The 23,936-nt window shown below is 42.2% G+C and overlaps 1 protein-coding gene across 1 annotated transcript in view; it reads right to left on the bottom strand.

Moving 5' to 3' along the window:
- Positions 1 to 23,633, bottom strand: part of LOC137210905 (uncharacterized) — a 719,095-nt gene extending 695,462 nt beyond the window's left edge. The window contains exon 1 of the mRNA XM_067712973.1: positions 23,004 to 23,633. The gene's annotated coding sequence lies outside the window, so the exon portion shown is untranslated. The remainder of the gene's footprint in view (positions 1 to 23,003) is intronic.
- Between the last annotated feature and the right edge of the window lie 303 nt (positions 23,634 to 23,936).

Raw genomic sequence — 23,936 nt, 5'->3', positions numbered from 1 at the left:
AAGACTACAAAGCCTAAAAACTAATAACAATAAACGGATCATACTCAGGGCTTTTATATAACTTGGATATTGTTTGTGTTGAAACATTGGTCCTTTAACAGTTTATATTGTTGCTTTTTAACTCTATGTATCATTCTTTTTTCCTTTAAAAATGATTTCCCATGAACACTCCCCTTCCCTTTAATCCTACAAGACAGTTTTTAGGCTGAGCAGGTGGGAAATGCATATCTTAATTAAAAAGCTAAAATACTCTTGCCTTTACCTGATTTTTGATTATCTTAGACAAAGTATCAAATGTGTATCAATAGTGCAATCATAATCCAAAATAAGTCCTTTCTACCATCATGAGCAGAATCAATAGGATGTGCATCATAAAAAATAGAGAGGGCTTCCCTGGTGGCGCAGTGGTTGAGAGTCCGCCTGCAGATGCAGGGGACACGGGTTCGTGCCCCGGTCTGGGAAGATCCCACATGCCGCTGAGTGGCTGGGCCCGTGAGCCATGGCCGCTGAGCCTGCGCGTCCGGAGCCTGTGCTCCGCAACGGGAGAGGCCACAACAATGAGAGGCCTGCGTACCGCAAAAAAAAAAAAAAAAAAAAAAGATAGAGAAAGCATAACACAGAATAATATACCAGAACTCCTGCTAGAAATTCTCCCATGAATCTACTGCATCTGAATATATGAATAGCTGGCCAACATGAATAAGAGGACAGAAACATATAACACCATCAGATCTTTTAACTGTTAGGGAACAACGTTCACAGATTCCTCACGTTAAATGCATGCTGCAATCACTTAAAAGTCTGGGTTTCTATTGCAAGAGGTGTACTAAGTATTCAACTTTGGATTTTTTTTTAGTTTTTGTTATGGTGTTTTTACTCTTACTGGGTTACTTTACATTTTTATACCTTGTACTATATATGTATCATAAAACACCAGCTTTCTGAAACCTGTATAAAACTTCTGCTCCAGGTCTTTAAGATAGAATCAAATCCCAGCAGTAAGCAAATACCTTGCCTTCACAGTTTTTACAATAAAAATTGAAAACGAAACTTGAAGACATTTAGTTCAGTCAAACAGAACAAAGAAAGCAAGTACTGTAGTCTGGTGTCTTAGGCCAACTTTGAGTTCTGAACAGCAAGCTCTCTTGACCACACAGAAATCTTAAGAACAAGTGTGCGTGCACATGTGTCGAACTCTACCATAGACCCATGAGATGCATCAAATATTCTAGCTTTGCTCCTTTCCAAAACTGTGTCAAGAAATCAGGATGAACTGCCAGCAGATTTTTTTTAAACTGAAAAAATATTCTGACATATGACCTTTCCAGTTAGAGAGAAGTCACGTACAGGCTATTGACCAAACCCAAGCTTCAGGCTGTCATTGTTAGTAAAGCTGAGAGACTTGCTGACCTGACTTTATCAAGTGTTACCTGGGCCAGAAGCATCGAGCTCCCTCTGGCTTCTTGCCCTTACTTCCCCATTTGTCATATTCTTTAGATGAAATATCTGACTTCAGACAGTCTGCTGGTGTCCCTAAGAATAAATTAGGTTTTATAGACCTGAATATCTTGCAAGAACAAAGAAAATTTAGGAAGCCCTAAGACTATCAGACTGACCCATTAATTTTTTGGATGTTCACCAGGTTAATATGAATAGGTCTGGTTACCCCTATTGGGGAAGGAAAGGTGAGAGTTCAGGTTTCTGGGCTTTATATTAATAGTTCAAAGCCAGACAACGGGGTGGGAAATTGAACACATGTCCTCTCCTTGCCTGCCAAAGCACATCCTCGACGCAGTTGCTTCTTTATGAATCTTTGTGAATGGAGCATTAAAGGAAATGACTAAAAGAGAAAGAATACACCACGTTCATTAGTCTGATGCTGCACAGTGAAATGTTACTTTCGTTTTCTTTAATGACATTTTTGTAGGACGATGTCAGAAGTAAAGTTTAAAACAGTTTTAATCTCAAAACTTCTTAAAATAGTTGAAAGAGAAAAATCTCTAGGCTAAAAACTGCAGTAGTATAATCTTTCATCTGAACTGTTCAGTAACAAAGGGTTTACATTTGATTGTGTGTGTGTTCATAATCAGCTATTAGTATTGATTCAATCTTTCACTGTGGTTCTATTGGAATAATCATGTTTGAAGCAACCAAGAATATTTTATTAGCCAGTATTCAAAATTTTAGCACTTAAAACTGAGTAAAGATTGTCAAATCTCTTAAGTCGTGTCTAAATGACAAATTAAATTTTTTAAAAATAGAACAATTCAGTAAAAGTATTATACTTACAGCTGAGTTAAAAATAACACACTGAGTTATTTTGGTTAATGTGATTTTACTTAATTCTTGTGGTAATATTTATATTATTTATTACTGTCATGGCAATACAATTTGGGGATTATTAATAAGGTTGGAAAAACTTTTCCACTGCTTTAAACAAGATAGTCACTCCAAGATTCCAACCAAGCCTAAAATTCTACTATTCTAATTAGTTTATTAACAAGAACTAAATAGGACACTTCTTCAGAGACATACACATACTTCTGTATCTCAAAAGCTTTAAGGAAGGAGCAGTTTTAATGAACACATAGAAGCTATATTGCTGAGGGGAAAAAAGTATTTGAGGCCTAAAAAAAAAGAAAGAACAAAATTACAAGGGCCTCTCACACTTCATAGAATTTACCCTTACTCACTCAGAATTCTTTGAAGGGGGCCTATGTATATTTTTGCCTATGACAAGGCAGTATTCTTAACCTCCTTCCACCCCTGCCCCGATCACTACTTCCCACCAAATAATAATTAGATACCAAGAAAATCAAGCCAGTGGCAGCGTGAACACTGGCTCAGCATCTGCTAAAACAGTCAAAGGCATGAACTAGCCTGGCACTCCTCCATACCCTGTCAGACTGAGGTCCAGCTGGCTTGGTGTAGACTCAAGGGACCAGCAAAGGGCAGGTCATCTGGTTGATTCTCCAGTGCCTTAAGCAAGGCTCCACCTACCTAAACCATTCCTCCCACATCAGTTTCTGACTTATTTCTAAACATCTCCAGAAAGAGATTCCACGGTAATCCATTCCAATGCTTAGCAAACCTCACTTTGGGGGAATTCTTCCCTATGTTCAACCTAGCTACCCCCTGCTGAAGTTAAAGACCATTTCCTTTTGTCCTCTTTTCAGCAGCAAAGAGAACAGCTGGTCACCAGTCTCCATACAATAACCCTTCATATACCTGAAAAGTTATATTAAGCCACCCACAAGTTTCTCTCTTCCAAGCTAAATAATCCTGGCTCCTTTAACCCTCATATAGTCCTATTTTTCCACACTTTTGATCAATTTTTTTCTTTCGTCTGTGTTTGCTTCTTGCTCTGATTTACATAATAAATTCCTAGAATACTAAAAGTGAAATCCGATGACATATACACACTACTATATATAAAAGATAACTAATAAGAACCTACTATATAACACAGGGAACTCTATTCAGTGCTCTGTAATGACCTATATGGGAATGGAGTCTAGAGGAGAGTGGATATATATATATATATGTATGGCTGATTCACTTTGCTGTACAGCAGAAAGTAATACAACATTGTAAATCAACTATACTCCAATTAAAAATTAATTTAAAAATAAAAGTGAAATCTGAGATGTTGAGTCCATTAAAGTGGACTGGGGAAGGGGTTTGAGGATTGTTAAACAGGGTCTAGGGATGGTCAGATGGGGTGACAGAGAGAAAACTGGAGAAAGATACTGGAATTTAATTCATAAAGCCAAGGTAGTCTTGGAAATGTAAGTCTTAGTTATTCTAAATTTTCCACAATCTCTTGCAGAGTCAATGTATTTTCAAGACTAGCATTGGATAATGTTACGTTCAGCTACAAGTTTTGTGAACATCAGTCTTGCCCAACACTCAGAAAACATGCTGTCCGAGGCACCCTTCCGTACACCTCTAGGCCGCAATTAAATGACTAGATAATATCGGCTCTCCAAAAGAATGCCAATCTCCAGTAACTCATCAGCTAATAAATGCCGAATGCAAATGTTAAAGTCCCACACTGAAATGCATGGTTCGACTCTATCCCAATCTTTCATCAAACATAGAGCATGATTGATGCCTGAGACGATCATTCCTTGTCCTGAGGTGGTCAGATATGCCTTGCAGGTTTGATCTACATCCCAGACGGCAGAAAGTCCTGAAAATGTCAAAGTGTTTCTTAGAGCACCCTGGGTTCCTGTGCCTCGGAGAACGTGCCACACTGAATACACCAAGAGTTTTCTTTACAAGTCTTTTTCTCAATTTTTATTAAATAAGAATCCAATAAATGTATTCAGAAGTTAAATATTTTACTCTTGATTACGACAGGATACTTTTTAAAAAACAGAAAGAAAAACGGTTTTTGCAAAACTGAAGATGAAACCTTCCCTACTTTGTGGCCTCGATACAGTGAAATACTGATTAGATACACTTTGGCAAGATGCTGCTTCCATTAAGCCAGTTTTGACAAAGTGTGGTGTTTTACAAGTTCTTGTTTCTCAAATAGCACATTTCCGCCTCAGAACTTGTTTTTTTCTTAAGGTATAATTTTTTCCCCAAATATATGTGGTTCAGTTTGTATTTCTCAACTGTTGGTCTAATTCTATTCTTAAGAACCAACAAGGGAACTTCCCTGGTGGTGCAGTGGATAAGACTCCATGCTCCCAATTCAGGGGGCCCAGGTTCAATCCCTGGTCAGGGAACTAGATCCCACATGCATGCCACAACTAAGAGTTCACATGCCGCAGCTAAGGAGCCCGCCTGCCACAGCTAAGACCCGGTGCAACCAAATAAATTAATTAAAAAAAGAACCAGCAAGGCAGGGTGTTTTAACAGTTGTATGCGTGTTCCTGCATACATTTGTGAATTGTGTGTGTGAAAGTGTATTTAGAATGTGTCTTTAATTTACTATCCTGTTGTGTGGACAAGTTGGTCTTTTGATGATTGAAAAGGTACTGAGCTACTTATCAAAAACAAATCGCTACCATCTATGAAATAAATGACTCAAGATATTAGCATGACAGCGAAATTCAAGAATCAAGATCTATGAGGACAGGGATAGTTTTAATATTCAAATTTTGCTTTTTTCCCCCTTCCAACCTCTGTGTACTGAAGAAGGGTCAGGCAGCAATAACTGCAAAGACGGGTTCTTATCTCTCACAGGGGAGCCAGTGATGAAGTTTTCGACAGGCCCAAGCATCTGCATCTCAATGCAGAACCGAGGGATGCCAGATGTAGGGTGGGCTCCTTTTCTGTGTACCTTCCAGTCTGACTCCCCTGACTCCTACCACTGTAAATTTAAGTGACTAGCACAGGATCTGACTCATAGTCATAGTCAATAAACCTTTGCTGAATAAATGAATGAAGAAAAAAGGTCACAGATTCTAGTTTATATCTTACTGGTACCAATATTTTGCTATAGCTGGACAAACTCAGGAGAAGAGGAAGAAAAGTCCTGTCTGTATGGCTTAAACTGAACTCGGTGGTTAGGTGTTCTTTTTTCCAGTTGTATTTTGACCACCTGATTTAATGAAGATATCATGGAGTGTTAGGACCCTAAGTGGCATTGCTCGCTCACACTATTATGTATTAGATGCCTATACTGTCATGACCTACCTTACCTGTCCAGAGTAATGTGGACTATTAATTAATCCAGGGCCAGGAATCAAACACAAGCATCCTGACTTAGGCTTGAACCTGCTCCCCATTATACTATGACCTCAATTCCTTTGTGACTAGTTACTGTTGCATTCCATTGTCATAAACTGAACCCCACGGTAGAGTGCTGTATTAAAATGGTGCTGGCTATATTTCAAAACATTGCCCATTTGGGAGTTCTCTTTTCTAGGAAAAAAGCCTAGTAATAACTCCAATGTATCTCCAGTCACAAAATCTAAAGACCAGGAAAACGTTCAACTAAGATGTAACACACATTTCTTTAAAGACTGAATGAAACTGTGGTTTGCTACTAATGGTCACAGTTTGCTAAAACCAAAGTGTTAAAGTCTGTTTTTCAATGCATATAAAATATGGTTACCTTTACTGTTATATGCTTAAGAAAAAGCTTTGGATCTTGGCAATTTTTAACTCCAATGTATTTAAATTGCTATTCATTACACTGGATCTCCATTGGTCCCCTTTCCCTCTTCCAACAATGACCCTTCCCCTTAGATAAGGCACCCTATCCTCCAATCTTGGGCTCTCTTCACCTCCCACTAACAAAGATTTTTAGAAGCTCAATCAGACCAGATTCTAGTTACTGGGCTATAAATAACAATGTCCTTTAATAGGTTTCATTCCCAAAGGACTTTATATTTTAATAGGAGAGGAAATCTAAGCCAGCCAGTTTCAAAATTTAAAAGACGAAATATATAAATCATTAATCTGTGAGTTCATGATACTAAATAAAAACAGAAATATAGTATAGTAGAACTCAAAATTTCCAAGGGTCCTTTACAAAGTCTCACCAGAGGAATCAAAGATGATGAAGGCACCAGAGATTTTGAATTACTTTTTTTCCTATACTTTGAAAGGAATATCCTGAACTAAAATTGAGGTAAAAATTGACTCAGTGATGATGAAAATTTTACTTTAAATTTTGACAAGTTCTGAATTGGAAAAGGACAGGACAAAAGCTTCTCATACATGGCTCTCAGGAATGTAAACCAGGAAGATATTGCTGTAGGAAAACTGGCAATATGTACCAAAAATTACATGTATATAACATTTGACCCAGTCATTTTACATCTAGGAATTCATTCTAGGGAAATAATCAAAGATGACCCCAAAATTTACATACAAGATATTTGTGCAACACTTTTAAAAGCAAAATAAAATAATTTCAAATCAACCACAATGTCCAGCAATAGGAGATTGATTAAATAAAATTGGTCAACCATGAATGGAATCACTGTGGGGCAATGCTGACTGTACATACCCACTAGAAAATATCCACCCTGCTGATCATTTTGAAACGTATAGAAATATCGAACCACTATGTTGCATACAGGAACTAGCATAGTGTTGGAGATCAATTATACTTCAAAAACAAAGTCACAGAAAAAAAGAGATCAGATTTGTGGTTACCAGATGTGGGAGTGGGGAGAGGAGGAATTTGATGAAAGCAGTCCAAGGGTACAAACTTCTAGTTATAAGTATATACTAGGGATGTAATATACAACATGATAAAGATAATGAACACTGCTGTATGTTATATATGAAAGTTATTAAGAGAGTAAATCCTGGACTTCTCTGGTGGCGCAGTGGTTAACAATCCACCTGCCAATGCAAGGGACACGGGCTCGAGCCCTGGTCCATGAAGATCCCACATGCCGCAGAGCAACTAAGCCCGTGCACCACAACCACTGAGCCTGCACTCTACAGCCTACAAGCCACAACTACTGAGCCCGTGCGCCACAACCACTGAGCCCGTGCACCACGACTACTGAAGCCCACGCGCCTAGAGCCCGTGCTCCGCAACAAGAGAAGCCACCGCAATGAGAAGTCCATGCACTGCAACGAAGAGTAGCCCCCTCTCGCCACAACTAGAGAAAGCCCACGCACAGCAACGAAGACCCAAGACAGCCAAAAATAAATAAATAAATTTATTAAAAAAAAAGAGAGACTAAATCCTAAGAGTTCTCATCACAAGGAAATTTTTTCTGTTCTTTTAATTTTGCATCTGCATGAGGTGATAGACGTTCACTAAACTTATTGTGATGATCATTTCACAATGTAAGTCAAAGCATTATTCTGTACACCTTAAACTTACACAGTGCTGTGTGTCAATTATACCTCAATAAAACTGGAAGAAAAAATAAACTATGCACCTGTGATGCTGCCTGAAAAACCACAAAGTGTAAAGTGGCTTGAGTGGAATGACCTTATTTAAGAAAAAAACTCATACACACAGACATACATATATATTTATATACTTACACTTTTTAATGACCATAAGAATATACCCCAAGCTTTAAATGGAGTTGCCTCCAGGGAATATGACTGAGACAAAGTGAGTTGGCAGTGTGTGAAGAGAGAGAAAGTTTAATTTTCTGCTTTATAAAACTAGTTATTGCTTAAATCTTTATATCTGGTAAATATATGTTTTATAGTCAAAAATAAAAAGCTTTCAAAACTCATGTTTCACAATAAGGACATGGGAAGCAACTCACAATGTTTTCTCAAGTGAAAAAAAATACAAAATAGCACAAACAATGTAAAAATATTTTACAAACTTTGTAAAAATAAATCATATATGGCATAGAATGTAAGAGAAATATAAAGAGCCAAAAGGAATGAAAATATATCAAAATATTACTGGTTAGTTCTGAGTGATGAGATTAAGATCAATTTTTTTCTTTTTTTCTGAATTTCGTAAATGTTCTGCAATAAACATGAATTACTAGCATAACAGAAAAAACATTAAATGTTATTCTTAATACATTAAAATATTTCAAACAGTTCAATAAGTTAATGGTATTTGCTTTTCTAATGCTAAGATTTACACACTCTGCCAACATTGACACTCACTTTAAACGCTAAGCAGTGTTATGCTGAAGCTTGAGATGTCTAATTTCTACGGACGAGTATCCTTGTAGCTCAATTGAAATGTGCTTGTTCTAATAAAGACTAAAAATAGTAGACATAAGAAGTGACCTTACGTGGCAGACCAACACGCAGCTGACGAAACTGAGGTGCAAAGAGTTAAAGTGGTTTTCCGAAAGCTCAAATCTTTTCATTTAATGGAAGGACTGAGACGAGACTTGATTCTCCCAGTCCAGTGTTTTTCCATGACATGAGGCTGCTATGTTTTTGGATGAGAATCACTGAAACCACAACAAAAATAGCGCTTTAAGAAATATACAGCAAAAGGGCAAATGAACAAAATTTGTATGTAGCTTCATGGAGAACTGTTAAATCCAACAAAACTCCAGGTTCCACTCTCAAAATGCCACTGGCCTTTCCAAGAATTCTACGTAGAAAAAAATGATTAGATTGGACCTAGAAGAATACTTAAAGAAACTTGATTTTTATTTTAATAGTAACACAATTCAAAGCTTAAATGAAAACATCTGGTTTCACTTTCTTTACTGATTATGATAGCTAGAGATTCTGAGACTACAAGCATGACTCTGTCATTTATTTGATATGCAAATAAAGTTCTTGGCTTGAGTGTAAATCTTACACTTTCAGTTGTGCCCCTTTTAACTATTTATTTTTTATAGCCCCTCTTGGTCCAAAAAAAGTTTGAGGTAGAGTCAGTCATTAAGAAATGCATCCTTCCCACAAAATGCCAACAGGCACAATTCCCCCCAAAAGAGTAGAATAAAGTAGACCTTGATTTATTAGAATTCAGATCACTGGGATAACTGCCAATTCTGCTTTTTTCCACCCTCTTCCACAGAGGTTGTGACCCAAATCTCAAGATGAAAGGCCAAATTTGGGGGCAGGCGGGTGGAGACAGGGAAGAGGTGACCACATGGTAGAGGGATCGATTTCTATTGCAGCTATGAAACAGACCCGTTTATTAAGAGCCAGGTACTGTGCTGAATGATAATCAAAGATTACCAGGGTCAGATGAGAAACTTGGGGTTGTTCCCAAAGGAATCAGACCCCCAGAACTGTTCTCACACTGCCTAGCTCTCACCAAACACCCTCTTCACATACACACACACCAAAACAAACAAAAACATCCAAAACTGTCAGCCCTCTCATTAATCAACTAAGTTTGATATCACAGAATTAGGCACTTTCACCTTTGCTAATGAAAGTCTCGCTTTGGTTCCATGTATCACAAAACCAAACATGTAATTCTGGATCTCAACAATGAACTACTTCTGGGACTTGTTGCAACACATCCTCATACTTAGAGGGCCTTAGGCCTATCTTTTCCTCACAGGGAATCCTCTCCTAGTTGGGATCTGTGCATATATTCACTGACAGTCCCAAGGTACCAGAGTGTGACTGTGTATTCATTCATGTCAGGCAACATGACATTTCAGAAAATGGGGGCCTGGGAGGCCCCTCTCCCTCAGTTTTTATTTCACCAGACCTAGATATAAAATTGGTAATTCCATCTGAACCAGAAAGAGACACTGAGAAGAGAACCCAGGTAATACGGTGTAAATATATACCTTTCCATAGTCGAGTGTATTAGTCTCACTTCACAATACTCCTAAATTTGAGGTGGAGAAGGAGACATCCAGAATACTCGTTCATTTATTTAAGGAAGCAGAAATTAAATGAATGGGGGGAAAAGGAATTACCCACAAATCACAATTAACTACTGTTTAAATTTTTTTTAATAAATAAACTAACCAGTTCATATAGCTAGAATTTTTTAAAATATGTCCTGCAACCTACTTTTACGAGGCGAGGGTAAATGAATAGTATTTCAACTGGCAACAGGATATTAAACTAGGCAACTGACAGGTTATACCACTAGATGTGTATCTATTAAGCCCAGTCCTCACATTTCCATGTCCAATGCTGCATAGTAACAACTGTTGCTTCTAAGCCATTGAAGTTCACAGTAGTAACTGTGATGTCCTAAAATTCCTACTAAATAAATCAACTAAATTAAATTCTATTTAGTATAGTCATGCTAATCAATAGATCTCATATTTTTTCTCATATTTTAATTGATTATAAACTGGCAAGCCACATATGATAATATTGTCCAGTTAGTTAAAAATAGCCCAATCCTGAACATTTAAAACCACACTGACTTTACCTACTACAAATATGACAAGTAAAACAGAAGAAGAGACCAAACCACACTGACAACCCAGGAAGCTATAAATGCTGCACTGACTCATCATCTGATATTACATACTGAAATATTTAAGTATGTCCCGACTTTTATACCCATCCGGATCTCGCATCCCTAAATAGACATAAACTATTTTCCAAGTGCAGAAATCAAGCTGGGTCCTCTCATCCTAGCTTTCTGGGAATTCTGACCACTACTCCCCACCTCCCTTCACCACACATGCATTTTCACCACTTGAGACATTGCAGGGTGAGGGAAAGAAAGAGAAAGAAAGAGAAGTCTCATGACTTCAGAAACTGGAAAGAGGAATTAAATTCTGAAAAGGAGAAAAGAATGGAAGTTTTGCTTAATTCAAGTATTGAGCAAAATATTGTTGCTTAATGATCTTTTAAAAGATACACTAGATCTTTTTAGCCATCTATTCCTTTATTTGATTTATGTGAAACTATAATGTAATGAAACTTGACCACACAAAAATCACTTCGCCCCACACACCTGATAACATCCCAGTCCCCCTTGCCCCCCAAATCATAGCTCGAGTGATAGGGCCTTACTTTGTACTCTTAAATATCAAGCAAACTAAATGCTAAAATGAGGAGCCTAACACGGTTGAACTGGGAAAAACACAAAGTGGAAATTTACCCCCTCTCGGAAAAATAAGTAAAGTATATGTTAAGGAAATGGGTAATTCAGGGAACCAGAGTACTTAAATAAATTCCCAGATGTTTGTGTTGCTGTCTGAACGTTTTAAAAAGGAAACAGCTTTTCATTACTTTATGAATCCTCCCTCATTATGAAGACAGTTTCAAAGCCCCCAGCATTCAGAAGAGAAAGCCTGTTCTTAGCGTTGTCAGGTTCCTGCTGCGTCTCAGTCACCACGAATGTTCCAGGAACCCACAGAAAAAGCTCAGGCCTGCAAACATGTCTGATTTTGTCCTCCCAACCCCCAAGTCTGTGTTTATATAATTCATAATTAAGGTGGATTTATGAAGCTCGATAAAATCACATTTCATATTTCCCTAATCAATATTTCAAAACAAGTAAACCAACAGTCATTTTAACAGTAACAGCATGGACAGGATAGCCATAAATCCCCACACCTTCCCCTGGACATCACACGTCTTCACTGGGAAGCTTTAACTGCCTCTGGCAGTGCCAATGGATGTGGTTAAAAATCAAGCAGAAAACATCCGAATGTGCGCACTCAGCCACATGATTTTCACTGTCTAAGACTCAAAATTTTTTTTCAAACAATTTTCACCCAATTTAGCTTGCCTTCCTTGCCTGTAAATTGCAATACTGCCAAGTTACAAGTTAAAGATTCTGCCAATTTTTCAGTTTTGTGAGCAAGAGAAGTCAGTGTATTTCCCTAAACGAGTAATGTGTGTGTGTGTGTATGTGTGTGTATGTGTGTCTGTGTGTGTGTGTATTGAATTAACACTTGGTTATAGCAGTATACCACAATAACATATGAAAATCTTGTTCAAAATTTCCAAAATAACTCGCACGCACGTGCACGCACACACACCCTTCGTGTATAGGTAATGAAAAAAAAAGTCAAACCCAGACTGAACTGAGAGGGACTGGGAAAGATATCATTTGTAAGTTATAAGTGCTAATATCCACTGCCATTATTGATTCAGTTTAGGGAGAACAATTTACCACCATCCTAGATCTTTATTCTAATGTGACTCATGTTACACATGTGAGCAAGTGACTAGTTTCAGCCTCCACACAAACAAATTTAACTTCTAGAGAAGTCTCCAAAGCAAATTTATAGCCAAAGACAGACTCAGTTCAGAAGCAGTGGTGGTCATGGTGGTGGAGGTTCTTCTTGGGTAATGTCTCATTTAGGCACAACCATGAGGCTCTGGAGAAGAAAACACTCAGAACACCCTGCAGGCATGAGGCTGCAGCCATGGAGCCAGCTAATCAGCCTTCCTTCCTCAGACTATGCTGCTTTTTAAGAAAAAACAAAATATTGAGATAGCTTTTTAACTGCAAATATCTGGGAAATACCTACACTACACCCAGGGCTTTAATACCCTCCCTTCCTTCCCAAATCTAGGAAAGTGGTGTGCTCCCTGTCAAATAACCAGTACAGATCATAAATAGCCAGATGGTCATTGCAGTGTGAGGACCAAGAACTTGCATCCATTTTCAGCAAGAGTCCAACCATTCTGGAGGGTCAAAAGCCTTAAAAAATAAACATACCATAAATACTGAGACACAGACACACACACACAAAGATTAAAGGATACTCAATGTCACACACTTCATACTAGTGAAAAAATGGAAAATAACCCAAATGTTCAACAATAAGAAATTAGTTTGACAAAATGTGGTATATTCTTCCATAGATTATGATGTAGAAATTTTAAAATGATGTTATAGAACAATAATGACATAGGAAATATTCATGTATATTATTTAATGATAAAAGCAAGTTTAAAACACATTAGGGGGCTTCCCTGGTGACGCAGTGGTTGAGAGTCCGCCTGCTGATGCAGGGGACACGGGTTCGTGCCCCGGTCTGGGAAGATCCCACATGCCGTGGAGCAGCTGGGCCCGTGAGCCATGGCCGCTGAGCCTGCGCGTCCGGAGCCTGTGCTCCGCAACGGGAGAGGCCACAACAGTGAGAGGCCCATGTACCGCAAAAAAAAAAAAACAAAAAAACACATTAGGATGTAATCCTAATTTGAAAAAAAAGAATACTGTATAAAGATATGACTGGAATGATAGACATCAATAACAGCATTATCTCTGGGTAATGATAGGAAAAGTAAATTTTATTTCCTTCTTTGTGTTTTACTGTATTTTCCATACTTTCTACGGTGAAAATATATTATTTTCATCATCAGGTAAAAAATAAATTTTATTTTTAAAATTAATCACATGTCATTCTTACAGAGAAATGGTTTCCTTTCTTCCTTTTTGTCCTATCCTACACCTCCACCCCCCAAAAACAAACAGCCTGAATTTCACCAGTTTTCCTGACTTCACCTGGGTTCTTTTCCTGTTTAAGTCAAGTGGAAACAGTCCTGGAGGAAATTAGACTGTAAAGACCAAATGCTTCATAAATTCATGTTCAAAGAAGGCAAGTAAGACCATAAGTGGCCAAAAGAATTTGGTGATGAAAATAAGCCACTAAATGGATTATTTACTTTAGTCTTTACTGATAAAAAAATATTAGCAAGCTTTGCATTCTTCAATTACATTTTGAAGCAGAAATTATGCCATTTTACTCATTTATTCATTCAGTCACTGTAGTCCATTTGGGCTAATATAACAGAATACCATAGACTGGGTAACTTAGAAACAAGAGAAATTTATTTCTCACTGTTTTGGAGGCTGGGAAGTCCAAGATCTTGGTGCCAGCAGAGTCAGTGTCCAGTGTGGGTCTGCTTCCTGGTCTATAGACAGAAGTCCTTTCACTGTAGCCTCACCTGGTGGAAGGAGCAAGGGAGCTCTCTGGGGTCTATTTTACAAGGGCAGTAATCTCATTCATGAGGATTCTACCCTCATAAGCTATCATCTCCTAAAGACCCCATCTTCAAAATGCCATCACATTGGAGATTAGGTTTCAACATAGGAATCTGGCAGGGGTGGGACACATTCAGTCCATAGAAGCCATCAAACACTATGCACTTCTTATGTGCCCACATGGTGCCAGGCTTGGAACACAAGCCTGGTCCTTGGCTCAAATCCCTCACAGGCTGCTGAATTCCCAGCTGCACTTGTGGTTTTCAGGGCACCCACCTCTTCCTCACCCATCCTTTTCTTCAGCCACGGCAGTTCTTTATGTGTCAGCCTTCCATTAAAGTTTCACTGGAATAAAAGATTCCTTGGCTTAAAAAAATAAAAGAACGTTTGGAACTCTCTACTCTCCTATTATTTTATTATCAATTTTTTTTTTTTTTTTTTTGCGGTACGCGGGGCTCTCACTGCTGTGGCCTCTCCCGCTGCGGAGCACAGGCTCCGGATGCGCAGGCTCAGCGGCCATGGCTCACGGGCCCAGCCGCTCCGCAGCATGTGGGATCCTCCCTGACCGGGGCACCAACCCGTGTCCCCTACATCGGCAGGCGGACTCTCAACCACTGTGCCACCAGGGAAGCCCTCTACTCTTATTTAATCAACTAGATGCTCTGGAGTTGAGTGGCAACCACTCACAATTTTAAATTAACTCATGGGTAAGACTATTAGCCCAAATGCTTCTCCCCCCAATATGATGTGTTATAATTGTATGGTATCATCATCTGCTTTGAAAATTTCCCATCAACCTTTCCCACCCTTTAGCATACCAAATTCCCTAAGTGGGTTTGAATTCTTAACCTTTGCTGGTAGAGTATAACCACATCCCAGTTAGGGACCAGGGGACTGTTTTTCTTTAGGCCACTTGACTATAATCAAGTGGTCTAGCTCTTTTTCCCAAATTCTGGTCTAGAACTAGAATAAGAACTATTGGAGAATTTGTTTAAAATGGAGAGTCAGGCCCCACCTCCAGAAAATCTGATTATATGAGAGTGAAGTGGGATTCCATGTTTTTAACGAGCTGCCCAGGTGTCTCCTAGCTTGATAAACACTTTTGGAGACAAAGATTCTAGCCTTGGTGAGGGAGGCTCAGAATGTTGTTAGATCTCAAGAAACCTTGGGCATCTGTTATAGCACATTTTCATTATTTACCTGTTTATATATTCTATTTCACCCACTAGATTTGAAGCCCCTTTTGGAAAAGTAACTTGACATAGTCGCTGTATCCACTGGCTCAGTGCAATTCTACTATGTCCAATAAATGTTTGGCATTAAATTAATTAATAAAACAAAGAACAGCAGTAATTCATCAAATTCTGATCCTACTGGACTAAACTATTTTTTCCATCAATAGACTACTATTAATAAACCTGTTATTAGAGTTAATATGTTTTTTTCTCCTGTGAGATCCAATTCAGCTAAACAATTAGGGACAGTTTTTTTAAAAAAAAGTTTCTTACAGTTTGAGTTTTAAGAGTGCTCCATGAGGTAAACAGGATAAGAACAGTTATCCAGCTGTTTTAGCTGAGGACACAGGCCAAGGAAGGATAAAATGACTAGCAAGTACTCACAGTTTTTAGTATTTGCACAGGCAAGAATGCAGTGTGTTGTAGTGAAAAAGCATACTCTTTATTGCCACGCTTGAATTGGAGCCCTGCCATTTACAAGCTGTGTGATCTTGAACAAGTTATTTAAATTTTCTGAGCCTCCCTTTTTTTTTTGCATGTACTCTATACACAGGGACAGACAGCAGGTTTGTCTGAAGCATTAAATGCGTCTAGGAGAGTGTTTGGCACATAGCAGGAGCTGAGCACACATTGTATTCCTTCCTTCCTGACACACTCTCCACAGCAAGGACTCGATTTGTCTTCGCCTGGCAGTAGTATGTGCTCAACAAATATTTATTGAATTGATTGATTAACGTAATCCTAGGATTAAAAATAACCCCACAAACGTCTTTTCCTTTTACCTATCAAATGTTATCAATCTATAAAATTATAATATTACCATAATCCCTCCCCCAATCACAAACCCCAGATGGTCTACATACTAATGACAAGCTATATTCAGTCACAACCCAAGGAGAGTGACTTAGAGACTACAAACTGTGAAATAAAGAGGGAGTTTCCATTTAAATATAAGACTATACATATGTTTCTCTGTATAATAAAACAAAACTAATACATCAGCATCTCTTTATTCTGAAATTTTCTAGCAAGCAAGGATGGTAAAGACAAATTAATCACATGTGTGAATTCAATCTGTATAAAACATTCCTACTTATTGTGATCTCCTTAATTTTTATATTGGCAACCCTAAAATAACTTATAGGGATACTATAAGTTCACTCAACCCTATTTTTTCCACAGGGATTGAAAGTCCTCAAATGTGAATACTCTTAATATGATTTTCTTTTCAAGGATCATCACCCTCTGGGCTGCGAAAAGCCCTCATGAGAAGAGTGAACAGACTTGGAGTCAGATAGCTCTGCCACTTTGACTCGCCAAGTGACCTCGCATAATAAACTCACTAGGCCTCAGTTTCCTCATCTATAAAATGGAAATATAATAGAAATATAAACACCTACTTCATGGAGTTGTTATGAGGGTTAGGAAAGGCAATGTACGTGAAGTGCCTATGAAACACAGCAGGGACTCAATTTATTGTCCCTCCTGCCCCTACCAAAATGCTACAAACGGATTCAGTGGTTCCAATTAAAAGTACAACATCTAGGTATTTTCATAATTAATCATTAAGACATCAAACTAACATTTTTTAAAGTCCAGTTAGTTGCAAGACTTTTCCTTTGTCCCTCTAGAGAAGAGTCATTAGCTTATAGCAGTCCTGAGACTCACAAATGTCATGAAGGCACCGGCATTTCCAGAGAGGATAAGGGCTGTGTCAACCCATGAAAGCTTTCTCTTTCCTATGAATGCTCTCCAGATTTCTCCTTTGGACTTCTTTGAGCTACCTTGAGCTAAATGCCCCACCCCCATGATCTGACTTTCTGAGAGTTTAAAGCCTGCCCTGTCTGGTGCCCTTTATATTCCAGGGATGCTGAACAACTTGTATTTATTTCTCTGTATCTTCCATTGGATTGTAAACTCCATGAGGTCAGGGCAGTATCTTCTTCACTATTTTAGGTTTCATCTCAAATGTCAATTTTCTAACTGCAGTATCTTCACAAAATTTTCTGCTAGATGAGTTCTCTTAAAATTAATTTTTAAGGGGAATTCCCTGGTGGTCCAGTGGTTAGGACTCGAGGGCCCGGGTTTGATCCCTGGTCGGGGAACTAAGATCCCACAAGCCTCACAGCACGGCCAAAAATTCTTTTTTAAATATTTTAAATTCGTTTTTAGGTTTCTTTTTTTCTTTTCAAGGTGTGAAATATTAACCATGTAGGTAGAATAAGCATATATATATATATATATATATATATATATATTTTAATCTATACATGCCTCAGCAGATGCTGGCACAGAATACCAGATCCTTTAATAAAATAAAAGTGAATCTTCAAATCTTAACACCAGAAGGGAAATCTAGAGGGCATCTGATCTAGTGCAGCACCATGCCCCCCTTAGCATCATTTCCTGCCACCACCATGAAGGCCCCATGATGCACTGCTCACACTTTAAACCTCTCTTTTGGGTCCAGGTTAATCACCCAAGGCTGTCTCTCTACACCCCCACCCAGTCCTCTCCCCTCTATGTTCCAGAAATATTGAATTTCTTGTAAGTAGCCCTAAACAGCCACGCTCACTTCACCATATATAAGCCCATGTGTCCCTTTTCACAGCATATTTTAATTGCCTTGTTTTTTCTCTATAGAGAAAATTGGATTGTGAGCCCTGTGAGGTCAGGAAACGTCCTATTAATTATCCCATTCCTATTCCTGGCATGCAATGGGCTCTCAATAAATATGTTAACTGAATGACCTCCTTTTGGCAAGAGTTTCAGAAACACTTTACTAAAGAGTAAACAGAAAACAAATGGGAAAGAATTAAAATAGAAGGAACAGCCAGGAAAATATAGATATGCCATCCTAGTTTGGTCTCTGGGAGGTGGGAGTCTTGTGCCATCCACCTTTAGACTGGGCGTACCCACCCTGTCTTCTTAGTCCAGGCAGCAAAACTCCACAGGCCTCTTTTTCTTAGGGAGAGGGCTACCCTCACCACCTCCAGCCCTCCACACACAGCTCAGGGCCTGTCTCCTCCTCCTTTCCGTGCCTCCCCTGCCGTCCTCCAGGTAGGCCTCTCACCCCCATCAGACTAGTCCTGCAGGGAAGCTCACCTCCCCATCACAGGGCAGGACCTCCTCCCCCCACCCACCCCGCAGGCCCAGCAGTGTGTGGGACACACCACGTCCCAAGAAGGAGGCACAGACCTGAATGTGCCTGGTATAAATCTTTACCAGGCCTGTGACCAGCTCACAAGAGGGAAAGAGGAATGGCTCAAATTCACTTCTACAGGCAAAAATACCTATAGGCTCCTAAGAAAGCAGTCGGCCTTAAGATCACTGCAGATCTGGAAAACTTGTGTAATTCTTTTTTGGTGGAAGCAGAAACCTGACTCTGAGCTAACCCCTGACCAGAGGCCGCTGGGGCCTAGAAATACCCTTGTGAATTCTCCGCGTCTAGGCCGGGGCCTGGGGGTTCCCTGCCGTCCGGCCATCTTCAGAGGCCTCCCTGAGGGCTAGGCCGGCCCCAACTGGACGACCTGTGGCCCGACTGCGGCCCGCACGCAGAAGGCGGAGACCGCCGCGCCGCTTGGGCTGGGAGCGCCGCCGGGTCGCTCAGGCCAGGCCCAGCGCGGCCGCTTCGAGCTCTCAGAATCCTGCGACCCGCACCCCAAGCGCTTCCTATGACCGACCAGACCCTCAGAAACAGAGAGTTCCTCCCCGCCTTCCCCTCCCCGCCAAACTTGCCTGCTCCACGAAGCTCGAGAAGCGGTTCCCCTTGCGCGCCCCTCGCTCCAGGCCGAGCTTGGAAGCGCCTCTGACTTCGCTGCGGCGCCGGAACCCGCGTGGGCTGCCCTGGGCCGCCGCTGCTCGGTGGCCCCGGCTCAGCGCGCGAAGCCGTCCCCGCTGCCCCGCGCCCCTCGGTGCGAGGCCCGATCGGGACCCCAGGGGTCCTGGGAGCCGTGGCCCTTCCGACCCCTAGACATCCAAACCAGAGAGCCCTGGAGTTATTCCGGGCCGCGGGGGTGGTGGAGGATGGGGGTTCCATTCACGTCTCCGTTTGCAACAATAATGACACGTCCTGGTCCCACTGATGCCAGGAACCCCCCGAAGGCAAGCCGGTGGCTCCGCCGGCCCTTCAAGCGCGACGTCCAGTTTGCACGAAGTAATCACCAACTTCTGCACTCTGGGAAGGATTTTGAGGGGGAGCTGGACTGAGCCCCAGACATCAGCTCCGGGCCGGACTTGGAACATACTTTTTTTTTTTTTTTCAAATCTGACCCGGATCCGTGGCTCTGAACTTATTGTGACCTCAGCGGCCCGCCTTGGGCTCTGCGCGAGCGGGAACCCGGTGCGGGACTCAGGATTCATGCTCGCACCCGGGGCTTGCAGACCACTGGAGGGGAGAGCGGGGAGGTATTCGTATGGGTTCACGTATGGGGTATTTTTCTAGAACGAGATAAATAGATCTCAAAACCGTAAAGTCCTGGTCCCGAAGCCACGACCGCGCCCCTAGGTCTCTCCAAAGATCCCCTCCGGGCGCTTGTCTAAAGAGGGGACTTTGGAGCCCCAAGTTTTCCTCAGGCGCGTTGGGTTGAACTTGGGGGCAGCTCTCGCGAAGCGCGCATTGCGCCCACGCGCTCACCTTGGCGGGAGCCACGGACTAATTAGGTGCCCCTGTTCTCCCGCTCAGCCGACGGGGCAGCCCGGCTCCAAGGGGCTGAGACCTGCGGCAGACGCCAAAGTCACCCGCCGTGACCGGCCTCGTCATTTAGAAGGAGAAAGGGCAAAAGGGCTGCTCGAAACCCTTTTTTAATACTTGACAGTTTGAGGCAGGAGCCTTGTAAGCGGAGACGAACGTGCGATAATTCTCTGCTGTTTGAAGAGCAGTGCAAAGCTGCCAAGAAACTCACTACGACGTGACTGTTTACTCCTGCGAATGGGCCTCAAAGAAAATATGCTTGGACCAGGTGACCCGGCGAGATCCGCAAAGCCGCTCCCGGCGACTCTCTCCTCCAGCGAGTCCGAGACCGGGGAGAGAGGAGCGGGCAGGTGGGTTTCCTCCACCCCTGAGTGCTACAACCTCCTTCTCTATTTTCTCATTTTATTTTTTAAAATTAAAAAGACAGAGAGAGCGCGCGCACAAGTCTTAAAAGTGGATAGCTGAATAGCGTCTGATAAAATTTGCGCTATGAAAAACATGAGGTCGAGATAGATCAGTGCGTGGGTGAAGGCTGCTCTAGCAGAAACTCGAGAAGTGAGCGGGAGCCCACAATTTTCGTTTTTACTGTAGAAATTGGTAAACGAAATCAAATGGCAATGGTTACCTATTACAGCCACTGAAAAGTTCGAAATAATTTAATGTGTTTCGGATTTATATGTATGTAATCACCATACTTTTTATTTTGTCTAGCTATTTCCATTAAGTTTTAATAAGCTATCAAAGTTCCCTGGATAAATTTTGTGAGGGTTTTTTTGGGGTTTTTGTGTGTGCGTTTTGTTTGGTTGTTTTGTTTTGTTTTGTTTTGTTTGTCTGAGTGAGTGGAGATTACATGAACCAGAAGCGAAGTTTGAGCATAATTTTCTTAGCCACTGGGAAGTCTATCTCCTGCCAAAATTCCAAGGATGGGAAGAAGAAAGGGAGACTAAATATTCATTGAGTACCTACTATGTGCAGACAACCTGATAGGGCTGGCTTTATAAATTTTATTTAATATTAATAATTGTTTATCAATAAGAGCTCTTTTAAAAAGACCAAACACTTTCTTCTGCATCCGGACCTCAAAGGGACAGCTTCCATAATTTTATTTTATTTGCAAGAATTTTGTTTTTATTACTTCCTTCTTCGAAGTGACGTAACTGCTAAGGTTAGTGGAGAGATCCATGTTTAATGATATTAAAGTCTGTTAGTTTAACTGATTACATCTTTTAGTGTTAATCCTGTCTGGGGCGGGGGGTTCGGGGTGGGGAAGTGAAGGTGAGTCAGCACACGGTGAATTTCTCCTAACTCTTTAGGTCCCTGTAAAAATAAATCCCGAACTGCTCGGGAGGAGAAGGAACTTGTAACTGGGAGGAGAGCACTGTCACTGAAAGCGATGGCGGGGGGTGGGGGGGGGGGGCGGGAGGGAAATGCAAAGCAAAACTTTTTCGTCTCTGTGGATCAAAGGAACCGAAAACATGACCCGTTTTGTAAGGGCTATGCAAACACTGTGGCTTGTGCTGACCACTGATAGAGGCTGAGTTAGACTAGAGGCTACATATGTTACAAAGAATACGATGCAATTGCGTATGCGGAGCTTTAAAAAAAAAAAAAATGAGAAGGGAGTTGACAGATGAAGTGGGAAAGGAGGGGAGGAGAATACACCCAGGAGCCTGAGCAGCCAGGTAAATCATCAAAAACTCAGTTCCTGCAACTAATGAAAAAACCAATCTCACTGTAGTCCAGGGGAAATGGTTCGCTGACGCAAGGCTGATGGTGAGTCCATTTGTCGTGCTTCTTTTCCAGACTATCAAAAAAGTTATTTCGAGATTCAGCCAAATGTTTTGACTGGGAGACTGAAAACGGGACGAGGCGTTTCCTGCCTTAACGTCCGAGCCCGCAGCAGGGCCCAGAGCGGAGCGCGCTCCGAATCGCGCGCTTCCCGCCCGGGGCGGTTCAGAAAGGACGCTCCCCGCCGCCCTGGGAGAAGCGAGCCCGAGGTCAGGCGGCGGGGGCTGCTCGGGTTCCACGTGGGGCCTGAACTTAAGCCTTCCCCTGGAGGAATGCTCCTCTAGTTTTGTTCTGGAAGGGAAAATGGGCTCAGCTCTTCGAGAGCTATCCAGAGTCCCACTCGCTGGACAAACCTGGAAACTCTGGAAGTTCTAAACTGAGCTTCCCTCGTTCCCTGAGTCCCTTTCTATCTTCTTTACCGGCGCTAAAGGGCTGCTTGCCGAGGGGGTGCTCTTTTAGATGATTTTTTTCCACGTAGACCGTAGAAGGGCCGCCGCCCGCTCCGAACGCGACTTGCCGACCTCAGCGCCCTGGGCTCGCGCGGCGCACCGCCCGCCCCTCCGCGCCCGCCCAGCCCCGCTCGCGGAAAGAGCCCGAGGGGGGAGTATCTTCTCCGCGGGCCAGAGCTCGGTGCCAGAGCGCTCTCCTGACATAACCTTGCCCAGGGTGGGCCAAGACGTGCACTAACCATCGCTTGGCTCCCCTGCTGCCGCTGCCGTCCCCACTACCGCCGGCAACTGCCTTGGACACAACCCCCAAGAGCAGAAACTCTTGCCTCACAGCTCCCCTTGGTCCCCGCTTTCCCAGCCCTTTCCGGGATCCCACACCCCCACCCCACTTCTCCCGCCCGTCGGGGCCGAACACTGGCACCGCTCCTCGAGCCCGTTCCGCCACGCCATTTTAACCCCTTGGACGTTTCCGCTGCGAAGAGGGCGGGAAACAGAGAAGAGCCGCCATCCTCACCTCACCTCACCCCCACGCCACCCCGCCCGGTCCTCACCTAAGGCGGCCCAGAGGGGATTATGAAACAACTCGGTGGTGGGCGCGGGTGGGGGACAGGCTACCTCCGGACTCCCGAATCTTTGGCAAAGTCTCGGGAACACTTGTGCTCCCCCAGGACAGTTTTCTTCGCCTCGGGGCGAGCGCGGGGTGTCCGAGTTTCTTGGCACTAGCTGCGAAGAGCTTCTCCCTTTCCCCAGCCCCTTTAAGGACATCTGATCTTCAGTCTCCAACTTTCTCCTCTCGTCTACAAGCTTCGTCTGCCGCGGAGAGCGACCCCAGGCGAGGCCGGGAAGGGAGAGAGCTAGTGTGGGGTTAACCCAAACCAGGGCGCCCAGAGGTTGGCTGAGGCCCTGCGGGTCGAGGCCCCGCGCGCTCTTAAGCAGGAGGGAGCCCCCGGGGATCCGCGCGGGGCATGTTGCCGCGCCTGAAACAGGCGTTCCCTTTTCCAGATCATATTCCGCATAAAATCTAAAGCCAGATGCATCGCTTGGGCAAGTTACCATTTTACTGCGAAAAGCACAGATGTGTTTCCAAACTGGACTCCAGATCAAGGTTTCTGGTGCGGGTTCCAGTGGCCTGCGCAAGGTTGGGCTTTCGATGCCTTAAGGGACTACCCGGACGGGTAACGTTTTAGATGCTGTAGTCTGAACCTAGCCCAGGCAAAGCATCATTTGCGAATGCGAAGATTTAAAATAAAAAGAAAAGGGGGAGGGGTGCGAAATAAAGACAACTGCGGGGTTTCAAGGCCGTGTGTGTACTTTTTAAGTGGGGCGGAGGAGAAAAGACCAACTTCATAATTATAGACGCCCAGTTTAGCAAGATAACCTGATGGAATCTGTTTCACGAAAATAAGTTACAAGAGGAAAAACTTGTAAGAAAGTGAGAACAGCGGCCACATATGAAACCAAAGGGCGAGCATGGTGAAAGCAAG

This window comes from Pseudorca crassidens, chromosome 18 (assembly GCF_039906515.1).
Source record: "Pseudorca crassidens isolate mPseCra1 chromosome 18, mPseCra1.hap1, whole genome shotgun sequence".
NCBI lineage: Eukaryota > Metazoa > Chordata > Mammalia > Artiodactyla > Delphinidae > Pseudorca > Pseudorca crassidens.
The sequence above is the reverse complement of the archived record's forward strand: the minus strand, read 5'-3'. Positions and strand labels throughout refer to the sequence as shown.